We start from the raw sequence: 13,674 nt of genomic DNA on the forward strand, positions 1-13,674 counted from the left end.
AGGGTCCCCTAGATGCAGGCCTGTTTACTGGGGGTACATGTATTCGCGGCCGGGGAGCACATAAAGGTGGCGGCTGTTTCTGGCTAGTTTTGGATGGGGGGGCCTGTTGGGGGCGTTTCGGCTGCGGCATGCATATACAGTTACTTTGTGCAAACAATTCCAGGAATATGCGGTGCACGAAGAAAAACTTCTGCGCACAGGCTCACACGGAGACGTCGGTGCGTGGGTGTTGCAGGATTTCTGTGCACTTTTCCATGAATCGGGCCCTTAGCACTTTAGTGTTCTTCCCACATTTCTAAACATCGCTGTGGGTGAAATATTAGCTGAGAATATTTGCAAAGTGAGAGCTCATTGTATTTAGAATATTATTTTTTGAATTTCCGATTTTTGTTTTTTAAGATCAGAAAAGTGTTTAATTTGAAACGGATCCATTTACTTTGGCTCTCTAGAGATTTACATTTTCTTCCTTTGAGTTTGCAAAGTACCATGGTTGTTTATTTTTCAGCTTTTTGGGCTCCCCCTTGGGTACTACTTAAACAGCCTGTCACTAAAGGAACAAATTGCAGTTTGTGACTGTACACCACTTTTTCATTATTGCCCAAACTATTTTTATGCCCCAATCTGACCCTGCCTGAACAAACTAGCTAAAATCGGGCAAACTGCTGAGTGTGAAAGGGCTTTAGAAAGGGGATGGGGTCTAAATGAAAGCAGGAAGACCAACCGGATCAGCATTGCCGCCTTCCAGCCTAGATACAACCAATGGTGACTAAGCAATTGTCTCGTTCCAAGTGGGGCTATCATTCTCAAAGTAAAAAGCGCACCCTCCTCAGATTTCCAATGTTGCCCTAGAGTCTAGCTTGGCAGAAGCCCCTTCAAGTTCAGGATGGGCCTTAACACAACTCTCATCTGCATGGGGTGTCAGACCTGACAGATCCGAGTCGTTCCTGATGCACGCCGAGGCATGGATCGCCCCACAGCTGGACCCATGAATTCGTCATGGTCCATCTGCCCCATGCTCTTTTATTACAATTTAACTCTTAATACATTTTGCACCTTGGTTTTCAGGAATGCATGGTGATGACTTGCATTTAATGAGTGAGACCCATATGATAGCATTGTGTTGCCTCCCCATACCCTTCCTGTTTTATTCTTGCTTCTATGGAGCATTTCATAGGCATGTAGCGCGTTACTAAACCCTTAGTAAATGTGTGGCATGTGTGACTGGTTTACCCTCATGGGGAAGATGTGCACGCAAAAGCACAAAGTATGTCATCAATGTCGGTCACCAAGTGACCAACTCTACGGAGCCGTGTACCCCTTGAAAACAGCATGCGAATGAAGAGACTGCGGGAGCATCTTGAGGTGATGGCAGAGTCACGCTGGCCTGTTGGCAAGAAGAGCCACCTGAACAAGTTTCAAAAGCAAGGGTTCTGTGGGATCCGAACTGCTTCAGGAATATGTTGAGTGAAACTGCAGTGCAAACTTAGGGAGCTGCTCAAAGAGGGTAACGTTGAAGATCTGGACAGAAGAGAAGTCTGGAAACACTGAAGTGACCTGGCAGGATAGTCTCGGGAGGATAGCTCAGGGGCAAGGCGCTCGCCTTGGAAGCAAGACAACGCAGAGCAACATAGGTTCGATATCCGGGTCCACGCTTAGAAAACTCTGGGTATGAAGCGTGATTTAAATAACCAATTACAATTTCAACAAGGAGAAGGAGGGAAATGGGGGCACCAGTGATGGACACCAACTCTCCAAGAGATTCTTGAACTGCGAAATGAGAGGCAAAAGGGTGGGTGGTGAAAAAGCCCTTAAAGTGGGAAAAATTGAAACTCTGAGTAGAGACTGGGCAATGAGAATTGAAGACAAGAGGAGAATTGCCAAAATAACTTGTCAGAAGGATCCTGAGGCAAAGCAGTCAACTGGAATGGCAAACTATCAGGGGGACAAGATCTAGTACCCTGAGTTAACAATATGAGGTGACGGAAAGACAAAAGAAAGAAACAGGACATCCCTAATAGACGATATAAAGATAAGACTTGAATATCAACTCCAATTTCTGTAGCTAAGTCTAGTCCATCTTGAAAGAGTACTGACGCATGCTAAGGCCTGTAGTGCAATACCCTGCACCAACCTAAGAGATCCTAAAGTAGGGACTTGAACTGTAATTACATGCTGGGAAACTAATTCTCAAGGCAAATACTAGTTACATCTTGAAGGAAGAGAGAGGGAGCATTGATACATGTTGGCACAACACCCTATCCAGGGCAATTATAAAAGAGTAACCAAGGAAAAGACTTGAACAGTAGTTTTAATGCTGCAAACCAAAATCCATACCACAGTCAAGAATAACAGAGGGGGTGAGTATGAATTAAGAATCACAAAGCTTAATCTATTCAGTAACAAATAAAATGTAATGCACATTGGGAAACAAGTTCAAAGGTCATTGTGAAAATAAAGACTAATGCGTATTGGGAAACAAAGTCTATATAAAATCTAAGAACCAGTGTGGTGCCACTGTGCAATGCATGCTGGGAATCAAAGTCTAAATATGTTACAAGAATGACTGTAATGGCAAAACCAATGCATGTTTGGCAACTAATCCAGAGAATTACTTTGACACATTAAAATGTGTAATGAATACTAAATCCATCCAAGAGATGAGGAACTGTTGAAAAATAGATTTAAATAGCTATTGGTATTCTAACTGAAAAGTCCTCCAGTGGACCAGAGCCTAAATCCAATCGAAAGACTAATGACAATTAAGCAAATCCTTGTATAAGACAAAGTTAAGGCACATGTAAAAACCAACCAATACAAAGATCGAGGATCATTACGAGAGCATAAAATGACACGTTGAGGAGTTTGTTTCTGTATTTCGTAAAAAGATTGGCAAATCGAAGCATGAGATGCAGAAGGACCAAGACCTGGCAAGGGACGGGAGTGATGTTTGGGCACTGTGGGACCTAGTGGTTACTTCTGGAATCCCAAATAGAGAGATTAAAGCATTAACAAAAAAACCTCCACTGTACTTATGGTGAAAGGATTTTATTGAACATAATGTCTTTAGTTCCCTTTTTCTGTTGTCAGGCAAACGCCACACTCAACAGAAAGGGAATTGTCCAATGTGAAACCCCCAATATTCATCTGAAGGAGCCAATCCACGCAGATTCCCCCAAACACCAAAGAGTAGACATCCGGTTCCTGCATGTGATGAAGTCCTTGGACTGGACCCAAAGATGTTTTTTTCCCTTTTTTATTGAGTTGAAGAAAATCGCGGCTGGATCAGGACAGTCCCTTAGAATAAGGGCATTGACCAACATGACACCCAATTCCATCTCCGGGGTCATCAGCATACTGGCAATTGGAGATGTGTGTCCCGCTGCAGATCCTCCAGTGCGGGTACGGATACTCGAGGCACACCATACTTCGACATCGGCCATCCAATCTGGAGGCACTCTCCCAACTGAACAAACTGATCATCGTGTGAGAAAGGATCAACGCCCCTCCAGAATGTTCAACTCTTATGCATGTGTCAAAGCATGTATCAACGACCACAGAGAGACACTGCACCCTCATGGCTCTATCCACCAACTGAAGGGTAGTTTCTCTCCACCGTATTACGTGCAAAGAAGCTGACGGGGGTTTGAGGACACCAAGTTCTGAAGTGTGTGTGCAGGTGCTGAAGGTGATTGGCAGGCTAATGAATGGAAACACCTGAGACAGATACAATTCCCCCTGGAGCTTTACTTGACAAGGGTCGTGCCCCTCTGTGTTGCTATGGCTGCAATTTTTCAATGTCTATTCTGTGGAAAAAGAGGTGAATTTTGGTGGTGACTAAACATGTGGGTGTTCTCCTTGATCGCCCCTTTAAGAAGTACCTTGTGGGCACTTTTTATATCAACTTGATTTCTGCTTGTACCCCTCGTCAAGGGTGTACTTTTGCTCTGTGTAGTCAGTCTGCCACAGGATTACTAGCTTGTGAGCACACAGGCGGTTGTGATGCACTCCTAAATGCGCACCTGTTGCATATTACCCCTGCGCAAGGCAGGCTTGTGCTGTCTTTTGTTTAGGTCTAACGTCCTGTGTGTGTCATTTATTCTGTTTATGCTACTATTTTGCTTGTGGTTGCAAATTTACTTCTCACTAAGGTGATCATTTAATGATACACACAGGGAGAGATGTTTATTTCGAATATACATGGTTCTGCCCAGGCTTATTTGAGTCTACTGCGTTGAGTTAGTTCTGCCTTGAGTCTTTAAACACCCGCTTCATTTGTTGCTTGCAACGTGCCTAAAACCGACGAGTTTGAATGAGTGCATCTGGGGCTTTTTCCCGTTACTTCATATCAACATGGGTGGAATTTGAACTTGGACAGCCAAGCATTCCAAGAGGCACTGCGGGCCCGAAGAAGGAAATGCCAGGCATTAGTGCTCTTCCTTTGAGAGGATGCTTCATGTAGGGGTCCCCGCTCTTAGATCCTATGGGCAGTATCCAGAAGGTTTTATGTTGAGGTCACCTTGAGTTAAAATAATGTAGGCAGGGCCCCCGCTCCATGATATAACTGCTTACATCATCAATTAAAAGCACTCGCTCTCCGCCTTTTTTAAAAGAGACGCTAGCCCTTGGACATCCTCTAGTTCCCCCTCTGGGGGTTGGCCACACAGTTTGACGATCACTGCTACATGGTGACTAGGCGGCCAAGGAACAGCGACCTCATTCAGGGTAGCCATTACTGGAATCACGGAGATCACAAAACCTCCACTACTCAGCCCTCGACAGCTTGGTGCGGAAGCATAAGCGAAGGTAGGGCGTGTGATCTCACCGGTATCAGTAATAGTCACGGCCCCATCACCCTCCGCATCAATGATCTCTGTGTCTATTTCGTTAACAGAAAAAGAGGAGTTTAGGGGTGCACTGGCATGTCCAATATCAAAATTGAGAAACTTGTATATATACAAGCCGGTCAAGTGGCACAGCGAGTAGAGCGCCCGCTTTGACACCCGTGCAGAGCCTGTTAACGCAGGTTCGAATCCCGGCGGGGCCAAACTCAGCCTTTCATCCTTCCGAGGTCGATAAATGAGCACCACACACCGTGGGTAATAATAAGCAGCGCTCAGATACCTGAGGGTTTGTAGCGCTATATAAAAGCCTAATTATTATTATTATTATTATTATTATTATTATTATTATTATTATTATAAGAGTGCATTTGGGCCTACTATGTAGTGATGCATAGTTCTGTTTCTGTCTCAGCGTCTGTTTCCCCACTCACCACCTTTTTTTTGGTCATCATTTAATTGTAGGCGGCGGGTGTTACAGTTCTTCAGAACAGTGTTTGATTTCTGTAACCTTTTCTCTAAAGTGTGTGTCGACAGCATTGCAGTTGAACAAATTCGAGCCGATATTCGCACATAGTTCTGGAGTGCAGGATCTGGTTTAATGGCACAGTCCATTAATGCCAGTAAGACACTGATTTTCATACATTGACCCTGACTATCCCTGTATTAGGGAGTGTGGTCTCGACTGGCATGTAGTTTCCAGTTGTCTTGACCATCCTCAAAAAATGAAGTGTGATGGCTTTGTGTTACCTGGAGGCAGGTGTGCAAAGAGCATTGGGCAAATGGAGATTTAGCCCCCCCCTTCCAAATTCTAGGTTATGTTGACTTGTCCTCACTCACCTGCAAAGCTGTCAGCAGTCAGGACAGGACACATATCATAAAAGGTGCCTGACAGCAAAGGGGCCGGGTCATTACTCCAATAAAGAATGTTCTTGTTAGCAGCAACTGCGCTTTTCGTATGCAAACATTTTTAGGCAATTGAAATGTGATGGGATGTTAGCACTTGAATGTCAGGGGAGAGCTTGAAAGGGTAAGAGGGGACAGGAGACAACAACACATATTTAGAGCAGTCCTTAAGTGTATGGTTACAGACATGAAGTGGAGAGTTAACTGCTTTTAACATTACATTTATCCACACGAGTCACACTAGAATGTGTGCAAAGTTAGAAGCCCTAAAAATCCCATTTGGTCAAGAATGCCCACAGAAAGCAAGTGATCGCAAAATAAATCTACATTTAAAAGCCGAGTTTACATCATAGAGGTCTACAAGTTTAGGATGAAAAGAAGAAAAAAAAAACGTAGTGAGACTACGGTTTAAATGGTATTATACTACAATGCAGCTGGATAGGCAGAAGGATCTAGCAGCTGGCAACACCAGCCACAGCATTGCCATGCTGGCAACACCAGCCAAAGCAGCCACAGCATTGCCAGGCTGGCACCACCAGCACAGCATTGCCAGGCTCGCAACAGCAGCCATAGTATTGCCATGCTGGCAACCCCAGCCACAGCATTGCAATGCTGGCAAGCACCAGCCATAGCATTGCCATGCTGGCAACACCAGCCACAGCATTGCCATGCTGGCAGGCACCAGCCACAGCATTGCCATGCTGGCAGGCACCAGTGTAGAAATGTGGCTTGTCTCCTTCAGCCCAGTCATGTTTAAAGGCAGTCTCAATGGCATGATGTGCTTTACATTGCACAATGTGCTGCTAACCTGGCACTAGGTCCCAAACATGCCTTGGTGAAGAACGCCCCCACACAAGCAAGTTTATCCCCTCAGAGTCGCTGAATTGACCCCCCTCTCCCAACATGTGATGGGGTAGTCTCCTTCCTCCTGAATTTTAGTGTAGTTGCCCTTCTGCCTGGATCACTTGTACATACATTAGGAGCAGCTGGTGTGTGTTTAATCTTTCTAGAGCACTTTCCGCCTAAAATCAGTTTAGAAATAGAAATATCGGTTGCCCCTCTAGTGCAAACAGGCCCTGCGCATACCTTTAGAGTCTGATAACGGAGCACTTGCAATTGCTCTTTGTTATAAATCCAACAAAAAAGAGTATTCAAGGCAGCGTGAAAACGTTACATGAAAATACATAAATATTGGTTACGATGCCGGCCTCTTTATTAATTGACAAGAAAGGGGTAAAGCATTGAAAGCAGGCGTGGTGTGCAGCTCACGTGCTCCTGAACACGCGCCAGCTGAATAAATGCTGCAAGTGATTAGAACAGATGATTTTACAAAAATCCACCAGGTGGAGCAAATGCACAGCAATCTGGGCCCAAGACGCAGCCAATAAATGCAGCGCACAGCACGGGCCGACTTGTCTGTTCCCAGAGCTCGGTCGCCTGGCGGCCATTGGCTACCGCCTCGAGCCCGACTCTTGCTCGAATTTTGAGCACACGAATTGACCAGCTCGCCTTGGGTAGCGATCGAACTGCCTCTAATTGACAAGCCATGTTTTGAGTCAACGTTGGCGATTGAAAACGTTTCTGTTTCCTAAGCAGCTGCCTCGGATTGTGTTCTGTAATGATTCTTAGCATATTTGCATGTGGCTCTATGTTCTTTTTATACATGCCCTGTTGGCACGTTTTTTTTTATTTTCGCAATCTTTTAAATTTCAAATATGTTGCAACGCTCCGTAAGAATGAGGACAGCCCGGTTCGTGGATTAACACATGCGTTCCGTTAAAAATTCAATGTCATCCATGAAAGCCTTTTATTGTATTTAAAACAGATATACTGTGATTGGATGCGAGGCTACCCCGGCCCTATTACCTACACTTTAACGGGCATTTTCATTAGGGTAACACTTCTGCGTTATATTACCACATGCATAAAAGGGGCATTCCAGTTTCTTTTAAAATATGGAAAATGTTGCCTTCTCGTACATTAACCCTTCTAATTGTAGCCATTTTGTTTCATGCCTTTTCTGCATCTTCTTCTAGTAAAGGTCTGTTTCTTCTGAAAGCGGGTCCCTTCCTGCAGTGGAGGGGCAGCTCGGTGGGTGGAGCAGGGGGCGCCGGAGAGGTGGGAGAAAAAGGCTGCTTGCCGGAAGTAGCCACCAAGAAAGTAGAGGGGGTTTGCTAGGCACACCCCAGAAGGACAATGAAGGCACAGCGAGGCTGTCGGCGGCGGATGGTCAGTGGCGCTGAGTTGGAAGGTAAAATGAAGGCAGAGGAGCCATGGAAGGACATCAGCTTGTCCGCTCCCGCTGCCTGCACATCAGTGCCGCTGGTCACACCTGGACCGCCGCCGTTTCCTGCCACCAAGCGCCGCGAAAGCGTTCCCTGCTGCCCGTGACCCGGGATTATCTTTTCGTCGTTCATGCTGGGATCCTGACTTCTGGGGAGGACTCGACTCTGCTGCTGCCTCAAGGTCTCTGCCGGGCTGACGGTTGTTTGATTTCCCAGGCCTCTGGGACACACCTGAGGAGCTAAGGAGAGGGGGGAAGCAGTGTTTCCCTGTTTCTGCAGGTGTTCTTGTTGTGGGTTTCCTAGTCCTTCGTGGGAGTAGGGAAGCAGGGCCGGCAGAGGAGGGAGCATCCTGGGGTGTGGGCATCGGCTGCCGGCTCTGATTTTGTTGTGCTTGCGGTGGGTGTCGGGCAGGGCACAGAGGTGAGCTCGGCGATTGAGGGTGTTGGAAAATAGCAGAGCGGAGGGGAGGCTGATCATGGGAGGGCGGTCATAGGCCCTTTTAAGGAAGCTACTGTTGCGCAGCATAGAGAGGAAGCAAGGCGGGCAAGAGGGAGCATCAGAGATTGAATCTTGATGGTGTCTCCTCGTTGATAAAGACACAGCTGAAGCGCAGTGCCATTGCGCATAACTAAATATCTGTTTTACAAGAAAGAAGGACAGCGGTTAAGGAGGAGCACCGGAGATTAAATCTCGGTGGTGCCTCCTCGTAGATAGAAAACCAGCAGACAAGTATCAAAACTTGAAGGTCGCACAGAAGAAGTGGGAGTGGGGCAATTAATGATACAAACGCAAGCCAAATCGGAGGCACCTGCGGGGACCACGGCGAGTGTGGGAAAATTAAGGTTTAAAAGTATTAACTAAACCAAAGTAGCAGGCATGGGCCCAGCCAGGATAGCGGCTCTGTTTGCTCTGTTGCAGGACAGAGGAATAGATTCAGTAATGGAGCAGCTGGGGACCAACCAGGTGGGGCAAGAGCAAGTGACAGGGGTTGTGGTAAGCCTGCTAACACTGTTTTACAATATCAGCTCGTACATACATTAGTTAGCCAGTCTTATAGACTACACCCCCCAGAGGGCCAAGCGGCACACGTGCGTTCAAAGTTACAGAACAGGTGCGAGAGCGTCGGCGCAAGACCCCAAGCGGTCTGTGGCGGTGCGTGAAGGGCCGGATTAAAGAAAGTGGGTGACATTTCTGTTTCTCTCCATGGGGATGTTGGAAGTGCTGGCTGCTATTGCCATAGCTAGAACCATCTTTAACAACAATAAATCTGTATCGGACTCTAGAAAAGTGGCAACTTTGTGTATGAGTGATAAGAATAGCCACCCCCAGGAAAAAAGCAACCACACACTGCCATGCGATAATTCAGAGGGAATAACAGATGGTCTGGTTATAAACGAGGCCGTGTTGTCTTCCGACTCGGGCAGAACCTTGGAGGGTGCACCGGATTCAGAAAATATTCAGGTAGGCCTACCTCTTCCATGTGAGTCGTTCTCCGCTCAGGAGAACGATGAGATCCAAAAGTGCCACATTCACAAAGTAAAAAGGGCCTATGATATAAAAGCAGGTGATTGTAAGCCCCTCCGAGTACCTTTACTCACTACAAGATCAATGATGAAGCACGCTGTTCAAATAATGGAATACATAGCAAAGAAAAGACTTAGACATCTGCACCCTGGACTGAGACGTGGATTCATGCGGCCGCAGGCCCTTCCCTGGCTCTTGCTGTTCCCAAAGGTTATATTGTTTTATGTGCAAACAGGGATAACCAGGGTGGGGGAGGTTTGGCAATTATATACAAAAAGTCACTGGATATATGGAAGCATGATATTCAAGGTCCTAGTGGGTGCGAGGCCCTGTGTCTTAAAATTAGAAGGGACGCCTCTACTATGGTGAATGTCTTGCTGTTATATCATTCCCCCAATACCATTCCAGATTGTGTGGCACAACTGAATATCCTGGTCCTGTTCCCAACTCAAGGGCACGGCCAAATGTCTTATAATGGGAGATCTTAATCTCTGGAAGGACAACCTCAAACATCTAGCAACCAAGGAACTCTTTAGATTCATGAAGGCTGTGGGCTTCATCAAACACACAGATAAGCCCACTCACGCCAAGGGTCATATATTTGACTGGGTATTTTCACTTAACTTAAAGATCAGCATTCCCGACATTTCTTTGTGCCACTGGTGGGACCACACCTTCATTGAATTTGGGGTGGCATCACGACCCAGTGCAAATGGACTATATCTAAACAAAATTGGATTACGTCCAGGAATCTGAAGAGGGTTAATTTGAAATCCCTGAGGGATTGGATACCACCCACTACTCAGGAAGACATGTCGCCATCCCCTAATGTGGAGGGCCTGACTGACTCCCTCTTGGATCCAAAGCTATTGATGTAATAGCCACTTTATAAAATAGGAAGGTTACAAGTCACACTAAAAATAACTGGTTTTCAGAGGAATTTAAGACGCTAAGAGTAGAAAAAAGGAAAACATTCTATCAGTGGAGAAATTCAAAGGAGGAAGAGGACAGGATCATTTATCTGGGAGCGGCAAATAGATCTAAACTGACAGTCATAAAAGGCAAAAAAGAATCATGCGAAGCACGTATTCAAAATGCTCAGCACAATTCCTAGGACATTTTTGCAATTCTTAGAGAACCCGAGAAACCTAATATTAAATATCAGGTATCTATTGATAAAGATAAGGAGTGGTGTACCCAAATTCAAGAAGCTATGTTAACCAAGACAAAACATTTTAAAAATCTTATCCAACAAACCCTGAATTCACAGTTTACAGATCCTCTTAAAGCCTCACAGGAAAAGTTACCCACTATCCTGGAGTCTATACCTGAATTTAACTTCAGGAGCATCTCAGAAGAAGAACTTTGTACCATCTTAGCCAAACTCAACCCGTCCTCCTGCAAAGGGGACCAGTTTCCAGCTACTGCTATTAAGGCCTGTTCTGAGCTCCTGATCAGCTCAATTACAAGGATTGTGAATGCCTCTTTTAAAGAGGCTAGGGTTCCCACTAGATTGAAGGGTTCCTGGATCACCCCCTTGCTAAAGAAACCTGATCTCGACCCTAAAATTGCTACAAATTATCGGCTGATCTCCAATTCTCCCTTCATTTTGAAGATAATGGATAAAGTGGCGTATGAACAACTCCTTTGCCACATAAAAGATCATCCTATCCTTGTTTGCCCAGGTCACTAGCCTGGCATCAGTATCAGCCTATTATATTAGACTGCTTTCGCACATCTGCCCATTTTTATCTCAAAAGGGCTGCGGAACATTTGCTTGAGCTATTGTCTCTAAGAAAATACATTATTGTGGTTCTCTTCTTATAGGAGTAGGAAAAACAGAACTCGCCAAACTCCAACTGGTGCAGAACAGCACCATCAGAGCGATCATGGGTTTACAAAACTTCAGTCATGTGGTTGAGGTGAGAAGAAAATTGCATTGGTTACCCATTGCAGAGAGGAGAGAGTTTAGGTTTCTCACCATCACCTATAAGTCTCTTAACAGACCCCTTCCTGTTTATATTGCCAACAGACAAAAAAATAAAACAGTGGTGCGTTCCCTTCGCTCAAATTGTGAACAAAACCTGCAAATTCCAAAAACATCACTGGAACTGGTAAGAAGGGGTGCCTTGTGGGCAGCTGCCCTGGCAAAATGGAATGCCCTGCCTTCAGTTCTGAGAAATTGCCCGCCACTGGAAGTATTAAAAAAAAAAAATCTAAGCACACTTATTTAAATAATGAGGTTTGCTCAGACCTTCTTAATTGGATAGATCGCTACTGATTGTCTTTGGCGACCGTATGCCTCCGGGCCACTTCGGCTGCGCCTAATAAATAATTTAAGGTAAAGTAAAAGGGGCATCCTGCCCTAGGCGAAAGAATGTTCTGCCTAGAGCGGGATTCCAGGCTCCAAAAAGAAGGAAGGACAGCAAGGGACCAAGCAGAAAGGGGGCACAGGTGGCAACAGCAGTCCAAGGGCCCACCTTGACTGCCTAGGTGAAGGCCGCAGACAGCGCAGGCACTGGGACAAACAGCATGGGTTCAGCAGTAGTAGAGGGGGCGAAACAGTCCTGGAGCCCCAGAATGGAGGGACAGGCATGTAGAATATGGGAAGTGGCGCAATGGCTCCCTGGCCAGATCGAGGCCATAGGGGCAGGCAATTCAGGTGCAGCCTTGGATAGGGGGCAATATGGGTTTGCAGCATTGGGGGACGGCAAGGGCAGAACCAACCCCATGGCAAGGGAGCCAGCCCTCCCAGCAGGGGGATCCCTGGGGGAGAGGGCAATGAGTGGGGGGATGACGGCCCCCCTGGGCCGCCGTCACTGGGAGGGACAGTGTGGCACGCCAACCAGCGGGCCACCCGACAGAGCAATGGGCCGCTGGACCTGGAAGCATTGGAATGGGTGCAGGCCCAATGGCTGACAGGCAGAGAGCCGGGGGGGCAATGAGTGGAACGGGCACATTAGCGCAGGTCACTCCAGCACACAGTAATCAGGGAGTGGGGCCCAATAACACCACGGGGGAATAGCAGGAATGGGGCAGAATATAATGATGGCTTGTGGGGTGTACGGAACACAGGGACCTGCAGTAAACGCTTCAACGGGGATGCACGGGGGAAATGCAAGGGCACTGACTCCCATCTCAAATACATCAGGTATGCTCACATGGCCCTTATCCCCAGACTTAAATGAAAATATATGGAAGGACAAATTTGTTGACATATTCTCGCTAATAAATTACGCAGTATCTGAGGAGGTTAACGAATGCGAAAGTGGAACCCAAGAAGAAAAAGGTTCAGGAAGAGAAATCAATAGTGAACTGGATCCCAGGTTTTGCGATATTCTTGGCAGTAATGGTTGAACGATTCCCAGAATTGCATCACAAATGATGGTCCTATCTGCACCTAATAGTTTCCAAGTACCGGGAGTGGACCTTTGGAGCATGGCTAACTTACAACGAAAGATATAGGACATCTAAGGCAGGGAGTGTGCAGTTGGACGGAGGTACTAGGGCTCTTGACTTATGGGCTAGTTGCACCCGAGCTCACCAACAGAAAGGGTGGGGCCAGGGGGTATGGTCACCAAGACAGGGGCAGTCCTTAGGCGGGGATAGAAATGGCAGGTGCTTGGTATACAATGGAAAGACATGTACAAGAGCAAACTGTACATTTAAACATGCATGCTCCTCTTGCAGGTTGCCAGGTCACCTCGAACAAAACTGCAATAAAAGAGCAAAGGATAGGGGGCACAAACAAAATTGAGGGGGGTGGCACCCGGCCAACACTGTTCCGGGTTGACGTGCTTGCATTAAGGGCAAACAGATACCCGAGAAAGGAGGACGCACGCATGTTGATGGAAGGGTTTGCGGCTGGTTTTAGGATCCACATGCAGGGGGTTGTCAGCTCATCAATAACAAAAAATCAGTCATCAGCTACAAGTAATGCAGGGTTACTGATGGAAAGAATTGAGAAAGAAAAAATCTTGGTAGGCTAGGGGCCATTTTGGGACCCCACGAGGCAAAATCGTTATATGCTCCCCAGTGGGGATTGTCCCCAAAAAGGAGAAGGGAAAGTAGAGAATATGCAGCTTATCCTTCCCAAAAGGGGCCTCAGTCAATGACACAAT

The 13,674-nt window shown here is 46.5% G+C and overlaps 1 protein-coding gene across 1 annotated transcript in view; it reads right to left on the reverse strand.

Annotated features, from left to right (window-relative positions):
• The window catches only part of RUNX1T1 (RUNX1 partner transcriptional co-repressor 1), a 191,716-nt gene that overhangs the window by 126,744 nt on the left and 51,298 nt on the right, over nucleotides 1-13,674 (reverse strand). The window lies entirely within an intron of this gene.

The sequence above is a fragment of the Ambystoma mexicanum genome, chromosome 5q (genome assembly GCF_040938575.1).
Source record: "Ambystoma mexicanum isolate Mex_15411 chromosome 5q, UKY_AmexF1_1, whole genome shotgun sequence".
Classification (NCBI taxonomy): domain Eukaryota; kingdom Metazoa; phylum Chordata; class Amphibia; order Caudata; family Ambystomatidae; genus Ambystoma; species Ambystoma mexicanum.